The sequence below is a fragment of the Leptopilina heterotoma genome, unplaced genomic scaffold (genome assembly GCF_015476425.1).
Source record: "Leptopilina heterotoma isolate Lh14 unplaced genomic scaffold, ASM1547642v1 Lhet_178, whole genome shotgun sequence".
Lineage (NCBI taxonomy): Eukaryota > Metazoa > Arthropoda > Insecta > Hymenoptera > Figitidae > Leptopilina > Leptopilina heterotoma.
Genome location: NW_025110894.1, coordinates 39,679 through 53,641, shown reverse-complemented (window position 1 = coordinate 53,641; position 13,963 = coordinate 39,679). Strand labels below are relative to the sequence as shown.

General features: G+C 28.6%; 1 protein-coding gene across 1 annotated transcript in view; it reads right to left on the bottom strand.

Annotated features, from left to right (window-relative positions):
* The window catches only part of LOC122499893 (tyrosine-protein kinase Drl-like), a 206,869-nt gene that overhangs the window by 165,444 nt on the left and 27,462 nt on the right, over positions 1–13,963 (bottom strand). The window lies entirely within an intron of this gene.

Below are 13,963 nucleotides of genomic sequence, written 5' to 3'. Positions count from 1 at the left end.
AGTACAAAGTAACAGATTTGTATGTGATTTCATTTACATTTTAGTGTCTTATTTGAGATTTTGTGAGAAAAATGTGACAGTGGACTTTTACATATGAAGTGAAAAAGTAAAGTAAAATGACTAACAATAAAAAAACCTGACTTTATTTAACAAATATTCTTATAAAAATAAACATTTATTTTAATGAATATTAAAAGTTCCATTAGTGATTGTGATTGTTAAATTTATTTGAAGGTTATAAGTGAATTTTAATATTTTAGAATGCTTACAGGATTTATTAAAATGAAAAGTGTTTTTTATTTGTTCTAAATATAAAATATATTTAAAGAAAATATAAAATTTTTTTCATTTAAATAAAAATGGATATTTAAACGAAATATATTAATTCAAATAAAAAATATTATTTGAGCTAAATAAAAGTTTAGTTGGTTCTGTGACAAATATCCTTTTTTATTTGTTTGAAATAAATTTTATTTAATTCAAATAAATCATTTCTCTAGGTGTATGTAGTGTAGAGAGTTAACAATCGTGCTTCGTGAGTGGTATATTCATTTTTTGAATATATCACATTACTGTTTGATATACTTTTTTTTATTTTGGATAACATTAGATATTTTCTTTTTTTTGTATCATTTCTCTACAATTTGTAGAGAGTTAATTAAAGTCTTTTGTGAGAGGTATAGTTATATTTTTTTAAATATTATATTATCATTTGATATAGTTTTTTTAATTTTGAATTTAAAGGATAAAGAAATTGACATTTTTTTTCTGTTTTGAATAAAATTTGATATTTTTTCTGTTTTGAATAACATTTGATTTTTTTTATTTAAAAGATAAGAAAAGAAATATTGGATAAAATTGAAATTTGCATATTGGATGAAATAAAAGATAAGAAAAGAAAAATTGGATAAAATTGAAATTTGGATATTGGATGAAATAAAAGATAAAAAAAGAAATATTGGATAAAATTGAAATTTGAATATTGGATGAAATAAAAGATAAGAAAAGAAATATTGGATAAAATTGAAATTTTGATATTGGATGAAATAAAAGATAAGAAAAGAAATATTGGATAAAATTGAAATTTGGATATTGAATGAAATAAAAGATAAGAAAAGAAATATTGTATAAAATTGAAATTTGGATATTGGATGAAATTGGAATTTAAAGTATTTAAAAATTAAAATGGATTAAAGAGAAATATATATATTGGATGAAATTGGAATTTGATGCATTTAAAATGGATTAAAGAGAAATATATTAAATGAAATTGGAATTTGACGTATTTAAAATGGAATAAAGAGAATATATTGGATAAAATTGGAATTTGACGAATTTGAAATAGATTAAATAGAATATATTGGATAATATTGAATTTAGGCTTATTGGATATGTAAATTGGATGAATTTGGAATTTGACGAATTCGACGAATTTGAAATATATTAAATAGAATATATATTGGATAAAATTGAACTTAGGGCTTATTGGATATGTATATTGAATAAAATTGGAATTTGACATATTGAAAATGAATTAAATAGAATATTGGTTGTTGAATTCAAAAACATTGTTTTATGGGTTAAATATGATTTGATTGGTTAAATATTGATATGTTGGTTAAATAATTAAATATTGGATAAAATTGGAATGTGGCTTATTTGAAATGGAGTAAATACATTTTTTTAGTTGAAATCTTGAATATTGTTTTATGAGTTAAATATTGGTTGGTTTGTATTATTGATATAGGAGACAATGATTTTGTAAGAATTGATGAAATTGTGATGTAGAAAATATAAATTGGGAAAACGTAATTATTATTATCAAAACCCACAAATTGGAATTAAAATTAGATTAAGAAGAAAATATTGATTAAAAAATGTCGAGAATAGAAGGCCATGTTAATTTAAGTGCTAGAGAATATAGAGAAATACTTAATAATAAAAAAATGTTAAGTGATAATCATATTTATGAATTGGGAAAAATTTTGGAAAGAGAATCAAATTCTATGTTTAGAATGCAAAGTACTTTATTTGTAAATGAAGATCTGCTTGAATATATTAGACCTATTGGAGTAGGCGAAAAACATATTCAAATACTATTTAGTGGTCATAATAAGAGGGGTCATTGGATTTGTACGTATTATGATGGAGTAAGAATTTATATTCCTTGATAAATTTTACATCCGTTTTCATTTATTTTGTTGTAATAAATTTTATGAGGCCTTATGCGGTTTAAACAATTTTATTTATTTTGACGACGTTTCGATACATTGAGTATCCTCTTCAGGTCAAATAATTGAAAACAAAAAACAAACAGTCGTTCAGTCATTCATCGAAAAAACAAAAGAAAACAGAAACACCTCATAAAGAGGGTTTCCATTAATTTATTATTATTATTATTTTTTTCGATGAAATGACTGAACGACTGTTTGTTTTTTATTTTCAATTATTTGACCTGAAGAGGATATTCAATGTTTCGAAACGTCGTCAAAATGAATAAAATTGTTTACACCGTATAAGGCCTCGTAAAATTTATTACAACAAGAATTTATATTTTTGATAGTCTTAATGAAAAATGTCTGAATGGAGATCAGTTGAATTATTTAAGTAGATTATATCCTTTTAAGCCACCAGTAGTTTTTGTTACTGTTGATCAACAACCAATGGGTAGTGTTGAATGCGGAGTATATGCAATAGCATTTGCAACATCATTATTTTATAATGTTATGCCAAACACTGTTAATTACGAAAGCATAAATAACAAAATGAGGCAGCATTTAAAAAATGTTTTAAGATAATCGTCTATGTCAGATTTCAGAGATGAGAAGATCAAATATGAGACATTCGATTGTAGAGTGTGATTAGAAGCGTCTTTTGAAATATGAAAAAACAAATTCTTATAATTTTTTGAAGACACACCCTTGGAATAATGTAAATAATAATAAAATTGTAACAATGGAGCAGTCAAAGGATAAGTGTTCTTTGAATAAAAAAAATTATAATAATTTTAATTCAATTAGTAATAATGATAATAGAGGCTGTATAATTGAGCACTCCAAAAGTAAATTAACAATATTAAAGTCCGTATTCCGTTTGCATATCTACCTATATTACAAAAAGATATCGCCGCCGCCGCCGCTGTATCAAGATTCTGTAAGGGCGCCCTATCCCAAAGGGGCCGTCAAAACTTATGTCAAAATTGACCAATTTTTTTACCTATAGGTCAAAAAGAGGATAACGGCCTCACATTACGTCAAAATCTATGTCTAATTTGACCTATTTTTTGACCTGTAGGTCAAAAAGAGGATAAATAACGGCCTCACATTACGTTAATATAGGTCAATTTTGAAGGCAGTTTTGACCTAGGCGTCAAAATTTGACAAAGAATTCAATTTTGAGGGCAGTTTTGACCTAGACGTCAAAATTTGACAAACAATTTCCGCTACCCTCAAAATTTAGGTGAATTTTAAGGGCAGTTTTGACCTACGCATCAAAAATTGACAAAGAATTCCCGCTACCCTCAAAATTTAGGTCAATTTTGAGGGCAGCTTTGACATAGAAGTCAAAATTTGTCAAACAATTTCTGCGCGCAGACTTAATGATGAGGTGAAGTTTGGCATCTGACCTAACAATGTAAGGTAATTTTAAAATTGTGTTTGCTCTTACACCTATAATTTTGACCTAATTTTGACGTTTTATTTTTACTCCCTCATTTAGTTACGTCATAATCTATGTGTAATTTGACTTTTATTTAACTACAACTTAAAAAGGGACAATAAAGGACAATAAACGTATCTATGATACGTCAAAATCTATGTGTATTTTGTCATGTATTGTATGCAATTTATTAAGATGCATTGATATTAAGAAAAAATTACTTTAAATTTATAAAAATTAAAATAAATATAAAAATAGAGATAGGGGGTTGGCGCGCGAAGCGCGCAGGGGGGCGAAGCCCCCCTAGTATATATATATATTTTGTCTGTTCGCATTTAGTTTGTCTGTTCGCCGTTAGAAGAGACATAGAGCCCCCCGCTGCGAGGGCTACTTGGAATTGAGTCCCAAACAACCTTCATACCGGGGGTCGCTCGGACCCTTAAACCCTCATTAAGGAAAACTGCTAATGACTTTTCTATTAATAATGAAAAATATAAATTTTCAAATAGTAACATTTTTAACTTTTAAATTAACATATTTAAATTCCTTACTTTTTCACGATTTTATACATATGTTGTCTACCAAAAAAATGTTAAAATTTAAAGATTAAGTTAAATGGTATTTGCTTCAAATACTGCAAATATTGGGTCAAATAGCATTAAAGTGATTTAGATAAAACCTATGTGAAACAGTAAATATTTATTTAATAATAGGTATATGGTTTTTGGTAGAGTTAACTTCATTCTATGTATCTGGAAAAAATAATTAATTTTTTTAATTTCAACTTTTTTTTGGTAAACAACATATGTATAGAATCGTGAGAAAGTAAGGAATTTAAATATGTTAATGAAAAATAAAAAATGTTACTATTTAAAAAAATTATATTTTATAGAAAAAGTCATTAACAGTTTTACTTAATGAGAGTTTAAGGGTCCGAGCGATCTCCGCTGTGAGGGTTGCTCGGGACTCAGTTTCAACTTGGTGTGCCGTATGGTGGGGGAAGGCTACTTCCCCTCACGGGACTAACTGGGACATCTCTCCTTGTATGTACACTGAAAGAATTTTTGGGGAGGCTGCTGACTTTTAATGTCCGAAATTAGTGCCCCTTCCTCAGGGCTCGCAGCTCACCTCAAAAAAGCGAGCATCTACTCCCGAAAGGTGAGCTGCTGCCCCTGAGGAGTTGCTGCTTACCTTTCGGGAGTAGATTCTCGCCTTTTTGAGGTTAACTGCGAGCTTGAGGCAACGAGCTCTAGCGGCACTAATGTAAAACCTGCAGCCTCCCAAAAATTCTTTCAGTGTAGTGTAGAGAGATAACGATAGTGCTTCGTGAGTGGTATATTTATTTCTTGAATATATCACATTACTATTTGATATAGTTTTTTTTATTTTGGATAACATTAGATATTTTCTGTTTTTAGGGTTCCGTACACCATAAGTGTACTGACGGAACCCTTATGAAATCACTCGTGTGTCCGTCCCAGCTACGCAAAATGGGCTGTCCCCCCCTTAACTTTTACAAATCTCAACCTAGTGAGCTGAAATTCGGTAGGGATCTTCAGTTTTAAGTGCAGATTACAGGAAAAATATAGCGAACCCAATTGACGGACATATTTGCGAACTAGGAGGGAAAGAAATTGAATTTTTCAGAAAAAATTACAAAAAATGACCCTGTCCCCCCTCCTTAATTTTTACAAATCTCAACCTGGTAAGCTGAAATTCGGTAAGGATTTTCAGTTTTAAGTGCAGATTACAGGAAAAATATAGCGAACCCAATTGAAGGACATATTTGCGAACTAGGAGGGAAAGAAATTCAATTTTTTCGAAAAAATTGAAAAAATTACCCTGTCCCCCCCCTTTAACTTTTACAAATCTTAACTTGATGAGCTGAAATTTGGTAGGGATCATCAGTTTTAAGTGCAGATTACAGGAAAATTATAGCGAACCTGATTAGTGGAGATATTTGGGAACTAGAAGGGAAAGAAATTGAATTTTTTTGAAAAAATTGCAAAAAATGACCCTGCCCCCCCCTTAACTTTTACAAATCTCAACCTTATGAGCTAAAATTCGGTAGGGATCTTCAGTTTTAAGTGTAGATTACAGGAAAAATATAGCGAACCTGATTGGTGGAGATATTTGGGAACTAGAAGGGAAAGAAATTGAATTTTTTTGAAAAAATTGCAAAAAATGACCCTGTCCCCCCCCCTTAACTTTTACAAATCTCAACATTATGAGCTAAAATTCGGTAGGGATCTTAAGTTTTAAGTGTAGATTACAGGAAAAATATAGCGAACCCTATTGACGGACATATTTGCGAACTAGGAAGGAAAGAAATTCAATTTTTTCGAAAAAATTGCAAAAAATGACCCTGTCCCCCCCCCTTAACTTTTACAAATCTCAACCTAGTGAGCTGAAATTCGGTAGGGATCTTCAGTTTTAAGTGTAGATTACAGGAAAAATATAGCGAACCTGATTGGTGGAAATATTTGGGAACTAGAAGGGAAAGAAATTGAATTTTTTTGAACAAATTGCAAAAAATGACCCTGTCCCCCCCCCTTAACTTTTACAAATCTCAACATTATGAGCTAAAATTCGGTAGGAATCTTAAGTTTTAAGTGTAGATTACAGGAAAATATAGCGAACCCGATTGACGGACATATTTGCGAACTAGGAAGGAAAGAAATTCAATTTTTTCGAAAAAATTGCAAAAAATGACCCTGTCCCCCCCCTTAACTTTTACAAATCTCAACCTAGTGAGCTGAAATTCGGTAGGGATCTTCAGTTTTAAGTGTAGATTACAGGAAAAATATAGCGAACTCGATTGACGGACATATTTGCGAACTAGGAGGGAAAGAAATTTAATTTTTACGAAAAAATTGCAAAAAATGACACTTTTCTCTCCCCCTTTTGAACTTTTAGGAATCTTAATTTATATGTAATAAAAATACATATGTGTACCGAATTTCAGCTCAATAGGTTTATATATGTTAATATTAATCAATTATATTTCTTATATATATTTTTTTATAAAAAATGAGTTTTATTTTGGTGTACGGAACCCTCGATCTTAATGCGAGTGCAACTCGCACTTGCCTGATTTTTTATATAATTTCTCTACAATTTGTAGAGAGTTAATGAAAGTGTTTTTTGAGTGGTATAGTTATATTTTTCTAAATATTATATTACCATTTGATATAGTTTTATTCATTTTGAATTTAAAGGATAAAGAAATTGACATTTACTTTTTTCCTGTTTTGAATAACATTTGATTTTTTTATTTAAAATATAAGAAAAGAAATATTGGATAAAATTGAAATTTCGATTGATTGGATGTTGGATTGAATTTGAAGTATTTAAAATGGATTAAGGAGAAATATATTGGATGGAATTGGAATTTGACGTATTTAACCCCTTGAAAAAATTTTTTATGCATTTTTATGAAACTTGGTACCCTAAGGTTTCTGGGATCGCTAATTACAAATCTGACATCAGTTTTTCGAAATTTAAAATGGCGGATCCAAGATGGCGGAAATTTTGTCAAAATTCGTCGAATTTGCTTGAAACTTGTTACTCAGGGGTTTTAAGGGTCACTGATTACGAATCTAACATTAGTTTTCCAAAATTCAAAATAGCGGATCCAATATGGCGGACAACGAAATAAAAAATTGATCAGATTGGCTTGAAACTGAATACTTGAGGATTTTCAGGGTCGCTGATTACGAATCTGAAATCAGGTTGAGTCGCGCAACATGAATCGAAAATGTGCTGCAACGCGCCCTCTTTTTTCTCAGTGCACTTACGAAAATATCCTTAAATCGCACACTGGGTGTGCGACACCCGGGGACTTTTAAGTATGTTCTTTAAGCTGGAATAGGATATTATCTTTTTGAAAAATTATCTTATATTGCTCAGTACATCTATTTTGAAGGAAAATAGGTTTCATAATGATTTATTTAATATTAATAATTAAAAAAGAGTTTTTTTAAACTACTGAAATCACCTTAAACCAAAATCTGGGTGTCAGACAAGCAGAAATTTTTCGCCGTCAACTTCATAAAGTTATCAAATACACAAAGACACTTGACAGACTAATATCAATCACGAAACATGAAGTTAAGTACAAAATGTACTGTCCAATATCAACACATGTTCAATTTTTACGAATTTAAATGAGATATTATAGTAAAAAGCTAGAATATGGGTGTCGCACACCCAGGGTGCGGTTTAAGGGTTAATGTTAATATTTCCAAGCATGTGAGTCCTTAGAAGCATTTGGGATAAATAATAATTAATTATTTTACCCAATTAATGGTATATTAGTCTCAAATAAAATAATGATTTATTATGAATATTTGATACAAACAAATCTGTAGTTCTTTGGAAAAATTATTTTCTTGATTCAAATAAATATTTGAATTAAAAGAACATGAATTACTGAATCAAGCAATTTTCATAATAATTGATTTGAAGCAATATTTATTAATTTGAATTATTACATTTATTTGACCTAAGTAATGCAAATTTGGTAAAAATAACTAAGTAATAGATAATAGACAAATAAAATATTTAATTGAATCAAACAATTTTTTCCATTTTTATTATTAATATTGATAATAATAGTTTAATATACCGACAGATTAGCTCAGTCGGATAGATGCCTCGCTTGGCGGTCGTTTTAAGGACCAAGGGTAAGTACCCTTGGTTCGCGCCCTTTTGGCTTGGTATTTTTCCGGCACGTGAGACAATCTGAGTGGGAGGTTTGACGTCGAGGTATAATGATGTGCACCGTCGATTATTGTCCGGTACACACCATTAGAACTCGACTGTCGATAAACCGGTTGTACTCAGGAGAGGTTTTCTACAGTTTCTCTCTCCACTGGCGAGAAAACCCATTAGACGGGTAATCCAGGCAAATGCGAGTACTCCTAATTTTTAAGTCGCTCTGTAGGCGCAAAAATTTAGTATTAAGTAAAATTTAAGAAATGTTTGTAACAAATGTTCTACGGTTGTAAAAACACTTGTAAAGCCAAGATTGTAGGCTTAAGACGGGTGTATAAACAAATAAATTTAAAAAAAATAATAATAATAATTTAATATTAATAATACTATAAAGAAAAGGGCCCCATGATGGTCAGGGTTTTAATTTAATTTTCTACAATTTGAACTGTATAAAATATTTTTTGAATTGTATGTTGAATAAAAGTTGGGGAGGATGGGGCAAGAATAGTTAGGTAAGACCTTTTCGGATCATGTTATAAAAAATCAGTAAATTTTCGTTTTCTTTATTTTATTGGATTTAGACTATTTAACCTTGAGAGGGCCGGGGTGGCCACCATTAATTTTCACTACTATTTTCATCGAATTGACTTTTTATTTAATTTTACTTAATAAAAAACTAGTAAAATTTTTAAAAATTTTCCGGCCCTCTAAAGGTTAATATTGATATCTGAAAGTAATAACAATATGTTCTGAACATTTTCTAAATTTCAATATTAAATAAAAATTCGTCTGAACTAGAACCTGAAAGTTAACCAATTTTCTTCAGACGACCACCAATTTCTTGGTCAATAAGCTTCATTTTTCCGTATATGTGACCTGGTCTATGAAAAGGGACCTTACGTGTCAAAAAATCATTTTTTACTTTTTTGTTGATTCGGATAGGGTTTGAAATGCTCTTTAAGATGGTGAAAACCAAAAAATCATAAGTTGATTAGAAGTTTTTAAAAAAAATTTTAAAGTTAAAAAAGACAAGAGTAAAAATACGAAAAAACTGATTTTTTTTTATTATACAAATTAAAATAACGAAGACGATAATTTTTTTATTATTTAGAAAAGTTGACAGTTTCTTTGACAACTGTCAACAGTTAAAATTCAAATTTGTTATCATATTCGTAATCAGCGAAAAAAACTCTTACAAACATGTGTCACTTATTTATACTTATTGTTGCAAGTTAGAAAACTTAGATTATTTTTTCTATGTTTGGGGAGTTTGTTATTAATTTATATAAACAATTAGTAAAAAAAAATTTCATTACTTGTATGTTATTTATTTAGATACTGTGATTCACGGTAAAGAAAATAAGCCTAAATTGATTAAAAAATATTAATATTTAAAAAAGTTACAAGGGTTTTTCTAAGTTAAACTTTAACTGCTGTTTTCTCGAAAACTTGTTTTCGCACGTAAGGTCCCTTTTCACTGTCCAGGTCACATATAATTTCACACCATTGTGTATATCAACCTAAAAAGAATAATTAAACATTTTTTTATAATTTCCAGTCGCATTAGCAGGATTTTTTCGTGCCAAACTAGCTCTAACTATTCTTGACCCATGGGGGAGTACGGAACCCATATTTCAATTTTTTCTAAATTTTGTGAAACAACGTGAATTTAATTGAAAATAAATACGATATTCATGTTCAGCAAGAATATAATAAAGCTTGATTAAGATTACGTTGACATTTTAGAAAAATAGGTGTTTTATAAAAATAAACTCCTAACTTCGCAAATGGTGGCAGATTGACTTCTAATTTTTACTATCATCTGTTAGGGGTCGTCCATAAGCCACGTAGCCCCATTTTTTGGGAATGTTGACCCTCCCCCCGTAGTACACAATTACATGTAGGGGAGAGTGGGGCAAGACGGGATACTTAAGGTTTAAAGCGCAAAAAAACGAAAATTATCGAATATATACTTTATTATTATTTTTAATTATCATTTTTGGAAATCAGTCTTTCGTAAAAAAGGCGTACAAAGGCTATCTGTTTCTTAAAAAAGCTTATAATTAATAATATTGAAAAAATTGCAAAGCTCCCCATCTTGCCCCACCGGCTGGTAAGATGGGGTACTAACAAAAAACAACCTATTTCTGTCGACAAATTTTACAAGTAAAAGTCGCATCTTCATCTTCATGCATAACTGCAGTGAGCCCATTGGCCGCAGACAAAAAAAGCAGGCCAGCCTTCATTTGAGTCTAAATAATAACCATTACAATAGAGACAAGGTGTATTTTCCACTTTACCATCGCTAATTGATGATTTAACCTGACAAGCTTTTTTCTTTTTGGTCACTCTTATTTTATTCAGTCTTGATTTTAGTAGTTTTCTTAACTTCTCTTATTTCTCTTTTTTTTGCTTAATTTGTGAACCCCGTCTTGCCCCACTCTCCCCTACCCCATCTTGCCCGCACCTACGAAATTTAATAAAACGATTAATTACTGTAATTTACGATTCAACAAAGAAAAAAAACATATGCTTCTCTTCTTATGTAACCCTTGACAGTTAGAAAAAAATTTATACAGTTCATTAACTGTTATTATTAAATAATAAACGCCTCCTAAAAAAAAGTGAAAAAATGACAAGAAAATCGTCGAAAACAGTTTTTTTAGTAAAAGGGTCAGAATTTCTCAAACGGATCACTTTAAAAAAAATAATTTTGTTTTTTATCGAAAATAATTTTTTTTTACTCCTCGTAGAGTAAAAAATAGACCCTGAAAATTTTAGAACAAAAAAAAATTTTTTGTGAATGTTATTAACAATTTAGTTTTTTTGTAGTCTTAAATTAAAAAATTTTTTTCTCGTAAACTATTTGACCGATTTAAAAATTACGATATGGGTTTTCTTCGTCATGAAACAGAGTATTTAAAAATAATTTTGGATTTTAAAAAACTTTATTTTTAATAGTTTTTTATATTAATTGTTTATAAAATGTTAATAACAAATTGTGTTCTGCGCCTCAAAAAAAAAAAAAAAAAAATTGCCTAGTATTGCCAACATTCCCCTGAAAACAAAACCGTTTTGAAAAAAAATGTACGTTAATTACGAAAAAAGTTATTAAAAAATAACTGTGGCGGTGCACAGCGATTCATGACTCGCAAACATGGCTCTCATGGCACCTGTGAGGCATTATTCCTGAACTGCCCCAAAAATAAAAAAAAGTTCTTGGATTTCCTTTATACTTTGGAAATATGTTACCCTAGTAGGTACAAGTTACTACACCAATTTAAAGGTCCAACCCCCCACCCCAATCAAAAGGGTGGGGGGTTGAAATTTCAGCTTAAACTCGAACATGCATTCTTTAAACATTTGTAGTTTCTACTTAAATTATTCAATTAAAAAAAGTAAGTAGTGTTTTAGAAAGGTTTTTTTGTGTACTTTTAAAATATTTTATTTATATAATAAAAAAAAAATTTTTTTTGCAAAAATTTTTTTAAATAAATAGTTTTTTGCAATTTTGCACTCCAGCGCGATGAACAGTGGGATTTTTTTTCAACTTACTATTGAAAATTGTCTAGAAACTACAAATTTTATCGGATGTTCATGTTCTTGATTTAAAATTACTAAGAAATCCATCAAAGTCGATTTTTGAATTTTTAATTGTTTATTTTCTTCTTGTTACTCAAAAATTTGACAAATTACAATATTTTTAGAAAAAATCATGTTAATTTTTTTATTTTTCTATTACACATGATCGAAATCAATTTAAATTAGTCGAGTATGACCACCGGACAATTAATAAAGCATAATACAATTTATTTAAATTGTTGCAAACAATGTTAATTAACAAATAGATTACTTCGGACCTTCTTCATAAAAAAAATTGGTTTTTTTGCAGACAAGTTTAAATTTATGTCTAATTTAGTAAAAAACTAATTTACAGTTAAAAATTATCATTAATATTAACAATTATATAAACAATAATCAACTTCCTTTTGTATTTGTAAACATTTTCGTCATTTTTTAAACTTTAAATATTTATATCATATGTACATTCTTTCAAAAACTTAAAAAATTTATTTGCTTAAACAATTACATTTGTTATAAACAAATTTTTCATTTTTAAACAAATAAGTAGCTTTTTTCATCAAACAAAATTTTTTCCTTTTTTTATATTTACTATCATAAAAAAGAACTCCTTAATGAAATGGGAATACTATAAATTATTCATTTAATTCTAACGAACATTATAAGTTAACAAATATTTAACTTTGTTCTTTTTTCACAGAAAAAATATATTTATCTATATGCATTTAGATGTAAACTGTTTTAACTGAATAATGGTTTACTTCATTAAAAATATATATATTTCTTAACTTATAATGTTCGTTAGAATTAAATGAATAATTTATAGTATTCCCATTTCATTAAGGAGTTCTTTTTTATGATAGTAAATATAAAAAAAGGAAAAAATTTTGTTTGATGAAAAAAGCTACTTATTTGTTTAAAAATGAAAAATTTGTTTATAACAAATGTAATTGTTTAAGCAAATAAATTTTTTAAGTTTTTGAAAGAATGTACATATGATATAAATATTTAAAGTTTAAAAAATGACGAAAATGTTTACAAATACAAAAGGAAGTTGATTATTGTTTATATAATTGTTAATATTAATGATAATTTTTAACTGTAAATTAGTTTTTTACTAAATTAGACATAAATTTAAACTTGTCTGCAAAAAAACCAATTTTTTTTATGAAGAAGGTCCGAAGTAATCTATTTGTTAATTAACATTGTTTGCAACAATTTAAATAAATTGTATTATGCTTTATTAATTGTCCGGTGGTCATACTCGACTAATTTAAATTGATTTCGATCATGTGTAATAGAAAAATAAAAAAATTAACATGATTTTTTCTAAAAATATTGTAATTTGTCAAATTTTTGAGTAACAAGAAGAAAATAAACAATTAAAAATTCAAAAATCGACTTTGATGGATTTCTTAGTAATTTTAAATCAAGAACATGAACATCCGATAAAATTTGTAGTTTCTAGACAATTTTCAATAGTCTAGTTTCCCACAGTTTCCCACTGTTCATCGCGCTGGAGTGCAAAATTGCAAAAAACTATTTATTTAAAAAAATTTTTGCAAAAAAAATTTTTTTTTTATTATATAAATAAAATATTTTAAAAGTACACAAAAAAACCTTTCTAAAACACTACTTACTTTTTTTAATTGAATAATTTAAGTAGAAACTACAAATGTTTAAAGAATGCATGTTCGAGTTTAAGCTGAAATTTCAACCCCCCACCCTTTTGATTGGGGTGGGGGGTTGGACCTTTAAATTGGTGTAGTAACTTGTACCTACTAGGGTAACATATTTCCAAAGTATAAAGGAAATCCAAGAACTTTTTTTTATTTTTGGGGCAGTTCAGGAATAATGCCTCACAGGTGCCATGAGAGCCATGTTTGCGAGTCATGAATCGCTGTGCACCGCCACAGTTATTTTTTAATAACTTTTTTCGTAATTAACGTACATTTTTTTTCAAAACGGTTTTGTTTTCAGGGGAATGTTGGCAATACTAGGCAATTTT